Genomic DNA, 4802 nt, shown 5'->3' on the forward strand with positions numbered 1-4802 from the left:
CTCTCCCGCACTCGATATATGATCCACTGTTGATCTGCACACAGCTGTTGTCACGAACGTCGCACTCGCTTACGTCACTGTCATGAGACACTCTCGCAAGAAAATCACGGTTTTAGTAACGCAGTAACGCAGCGTTCCTACGGGAAAGTAACAGTAATCTAATTACCGTTTTTGCAATAGTAATCCCTTACTTTACTCGTTACTTGAAAAAAGTAATCGGATTACAGTAACACGTTACAAGTAACGCGTTACTGCCCATCTCTGATCACTATTAACATTTGCACAGCAGTTAGTGTATTTCTCAAAACAACTAGTGCAAGCTGCAAAACCTAGTGGATAACCTGCAAAAGCAGGTCACTTGCTCAAAATCAATAATCCATTCCTCAAAAACAAGTATTCATGTCAATGAAACTGTCAGTGTCATCAAAATGAGAAGTCTTGAACCATCTTGATGAACAAGATAATCAAATGGCTTTGTCATGTTTTCATTATGACAGTGTACAGTATTCTCTCATTGTCTTCCAATGCAAAAAAAAGGTCAGAACTCGGTGACACTACCTGAAAATGCTCAAGACAGCATTATACACTTTTTGCACAGCCATGTACAATCAAATCTACAGTAGAGTTAGACATTCCTGTAGTTATGGAAGTAAGTGAGTACAAGACACTGAATACGTATGTTTCACATTTTTACTGTGTAGGATGTTTGTAATTCTACAACATTGTGCAAAAGAAAAATACTCAACAGTCGCATATTTAGAATAAACATGAGAAACACCCTTTTTGGTAGAGCTGTGCACAAATGTGAACAATATAACAGTATATATTGTAAATGAACATACGTAAATCATTCTGGCACATTCAGACGTTCCTGTCTGTCTGGCCACATATTCCCATCTACATCACAACAGATACTGCATCCATGGCTGCTAGCAGGGCCATTTGTGAATGCTGGTCACAAACCTTCCACCTCCAGGCAGACAAAAACTCCTCTATCGGATTAAGGAATGGGGAGTAGGGAGGGAGATATTCAACAGGCATTCTGTCATGTGCTGCAAACCGCTGTCTGACCAGATGTGAGTAGTGAAAAGGGACATTATCCCACACAACAACATACTTGTTGAGTTGACCTCCACCCCTCTCATTCTCAGGGACTATGGCATGAGAGAAATTGTTCAATTTCAGGAACAGGAAAAAATAATGGAAAAAAGGTATAACATTTTCTTGACAGCATTTGAAAACTAATTCACCAATTTTGGATGTAATGACTCAAGCAATGAAATAAAGACTATTGGTTTTATTGGGAACAACTATTTAGCATCCAAAAGTATACTTCATTTTGACTGACATGACATAAGCAAATGATAATGTGGTCGATGGCAGAGAACTGTATGAAAGCAACTAAAACGTGTCCAAGAGCATTTGCAATTTGTTCAGAGGAAGGAGAAATTGCTACTATGATGTGCACAAATGACTAAATGTTGTGGAGGTTGCACTAATGGTTTTGAGATTTTGATGTTTTCATTTTTCATTTTTCATTTTGATCTGAGAAAAGCACCAAAGCGACTGAGAAAAACTGTAAATGTTTCAGATTGCAATCAAAATGATAAAATTGAGTTTTTAAATGATTATTTTATTTATTAGAAGGTAATAAGGGAAAATACCTATCCAAACTTACCTGTCCCTATGTGAAAAACAGATCACTTGAGGATCACTACTAACACACTAAACCCCTAAATGAACATTTGCATGTAGAAAAATTTGCAGACTGATGTTAAAATTTAGGTCACTGGTACAAGCATGGCTGTAGCGCTCTGGTATTTCAGAGAGATGCTCAATGCGTAAATACTTCCCAGAGAAATCATTTGAGCCCAGGTCTCCTGAGGTCTGCATTAAAATGCATATCTGGTTATTTCAATAATTTCTAAGAGAAAATAACAGTTCTGGGGTAAAGTCAGAGATCAGCATCAGCTATGTCATGCTAACAGTATAAACAACTGATACTCCAGAAGCAACTACTGTATGTAGCATCTTTGTCCTGCTGTGAGTCAAACATGATTGATAAATATGACACATCTTGATTGGAGCTGAACTTTATGTGACTTTTTGTCCTTGTAATACAGCAGCTCCAGCCACAGACTCTGCAAATACTGAGTAAACCTTCATGATGCACACAAAAACAAAAAACAACTTTAGCTTTAAACTCTATGTGTGTGAGGATGAGAACCAACATGTGTTACAATTTTAGGATTCGAGTATACTTTATCATCTTACTTTTAATCGAATCCATCAAAATGCCATTTGGCAGCATGTTTTCATTTTTAAATCAAGTCATTTAGTTGCCAACACACCTAGAAAGACTTGCGATTGACAGATTTACCCAGTGAGATGAGGGGATTTGTTTCTGCTCTTGTCACTGTGATGCAGAGGGTCACACCACACTGTGACAGTTCACACACACATACAAAAGAGGTGGAGACTGAAAGCACAATGTGATATACTGGAACGTTGCCGGGTTTATTAAAGGAGCTTGATATGGGGATGCCACTCAGCTTGGGTTCTAAATTGTCATGTCCTCATTGACCATGAGAGATAGCTGCAAAACAGTAACAACATAACACGACAGCTTCAAAAGCAAACTAATCCACGTTGTAATCCATTCCAATCATAATTATGCATCTTTATTCTATGCTAGTATTTTGATGTGTATTGCATTCTCAAAATGACTGGAATATCTGTTAACAGAGATGTGACAACATGTTACGAGATACCGATCTGTTGCAGGAAGTAAGCCAGTTAACCATGGATTTGGTTTCCTGTCTGATAAGCGTGCGGTGGACAATGAGGCTCCAAACCACTCAGATTCACTTAGGAAAGGAGAGTAAGGTGTTTCCTCTATATATTGTAACGAGGATGCAATAAATCAACAACTCACCGAACTGTTGACAGGTAAACTATTTTTCATAAAGAGATACTTCATGCTGTTAACCTTTGCTGTTTGAAAGGCACAGAGATTTGATGTGTGTAGCATAGAGGCACCACAGTGCCGCTGATGTCAGCTTAAACAAGCTTGTCAGACTGTAACATGACATAAAAGCAAATACAGCACAAGGTGGCTTGTCAAATCACTATTAGCTGATGAACCTGCTAACCACTTCTTTTTATTTCCTGGCAGACATTTGAGTGAAATGTAAATAAAAGTACCTTTTGAGCTCTATAAAACAGTGTAAGCACAACATCTACATTTGGATCAAACATTTACTTTACTTAATTTCTTTGGCAGTGACTCTGCAAGAGTGTGAAAAATGAGCTGCTATGTCTTTTCTCTCTCTACCGCCCTTCACTCTTTATCGCTGTGTTAGCATGGTTTATGTCTTCTTTTCTCCCTTCCCATCTCCAAGCCCAGACCATCCAGGCAGATGGCAGTCTGCCGTGCCGTGAGTCTGCTATCAGTTTCTCTTTATTAGAAGACATTTGCTCCTTTTTTTCCATTTTTTCTCGAACGTTTTGCTGTTACTTTGCAACAGATCCCACAGAACAATTCTCACACAACAATTCAGTCCACATAACGTTGACAAGCTGACTATATATTTTTGAGACAAGGGGGTTAGGAATGTAACTCAGAAGGCTGTTCTCATGAGCGCACTGCCATCCATCCATCTATCCATTTTCTTCTGCTTATCCAAGGCCGGGTCATGGGGGCAGCAGTCTAAGCAGAGAAGCCCAGCCCTCCCTATCCCTGGCCACCTCCTCCAGCTTGTGCGGGGAACACCAAGGTTTTCTCAGGCCAGCCAAGTAATGTAATCTGTCCAGCATGTCCTGGGTGTGCCGCTGGGACCTCCTCCAGTTGGGACATGCCCAGAACACCTCACCTAGGAGGCGCCCAGGAGGCATCCTTATCAGATGCTATAACCACCTCAACTTGCTCCTTTCTGGACAAGGGTGCAACTAAGGGGAAACCGGGGGGCACTGGCCACCCCCCAAAATTTGCTGGCCCCCTAGTGGCACTCCTAGTAAGATAGTCCTATGGTGGTAATAATTTTAATAAACATGAGCACAACACAAAGGAAGACACCCCATTATGCGCTGAAACATTAACTGTTTTGGGGGTTATATTTTTAGTGGTCCCCATATTGCTACCCCTATGAAAAAATTCTGGAAGCACCCCTGACTCTCAACCCCTCCCGAATGACCAAACTCCCCACCAAATCTCTAAGGGACAGGCCACCCAGTTCATTTCCACCACTTGTACCCGCGATCTTGTTCTTTCAGTCACTACCCAAACTCATGACCTTAGGTGAGGGTACAGACGTAGATCGATCGGTAAATCAAGAGTTTCGCTTTTATGCTCTGTTTTCTTTTCACCAACAGACTGGCACAGCATCCATCACTGCAGCTGCAGCACCAGTTTGTCTGTTGCTTGTCTATCTTGTCTATCTCCTCCTCCCCTCACTTGTGAACAAGACCCTGAGATACTTAGTCCTCCACTTGCAGCAGCAACTTGTCCCTGACCTGGGACAGAGCTGAAGCCCTTTTAGGTTTAGGTTTAGGTAGGGATGGAGCCCGGTGTTGGGTCTGTGCTTCCACAGGCCCCGCTGGTTTAGAGACTTATTCCCATTAACGAAGCAAGACGAACAGCAATCGATCAATTTTACTTGCTAGCAAGGGAGGCTGGTCAGAACCAGGCTCTTGGAGCTGAACGCTCCTCACCTGTTTCCTAGCCAACTTCAAATAAACAGCCTTCCTTGCAGCCTTTTTATTGAATACAGTTACAGTTTACACAGGCACCACCCATTGTAACA

The 4802-nt window shown here is 41.3% G+C and overlaps 1 protein-coding gene across 1 annotated transcript in view; it reads right to left on the minus strand.

Moving 5' to 3' along the window:
* gipc3 (GIPC PDZ domain containing family, member 3) overlaps positions 1 to 4802 on the minus strand; it is a 17025-nt gene that overhangs the window by 6795 nt on the left and 5428 nt on the right. The gene's annotated exons all lie outside the window — the stretch shown is intronic.

This window comes from Pundamilia nyererei, unplaced genomic scaffold (genome assembly GCF_000239375.1).
Source record: "Pundamilia nyererei isolate P.nyererei 1_Seehausen unplaced genomic scaffold, PunNye1.0 scaffold00036, whole genome shotgun sequence".
Taxonomy (NCBI): domain Eukaryota; kingdom Metazoa; phylum Chordata; class Actinopteri; order Cichliformes; family Cichlidae; genus Pundamilia; species Pundamilia nyererei.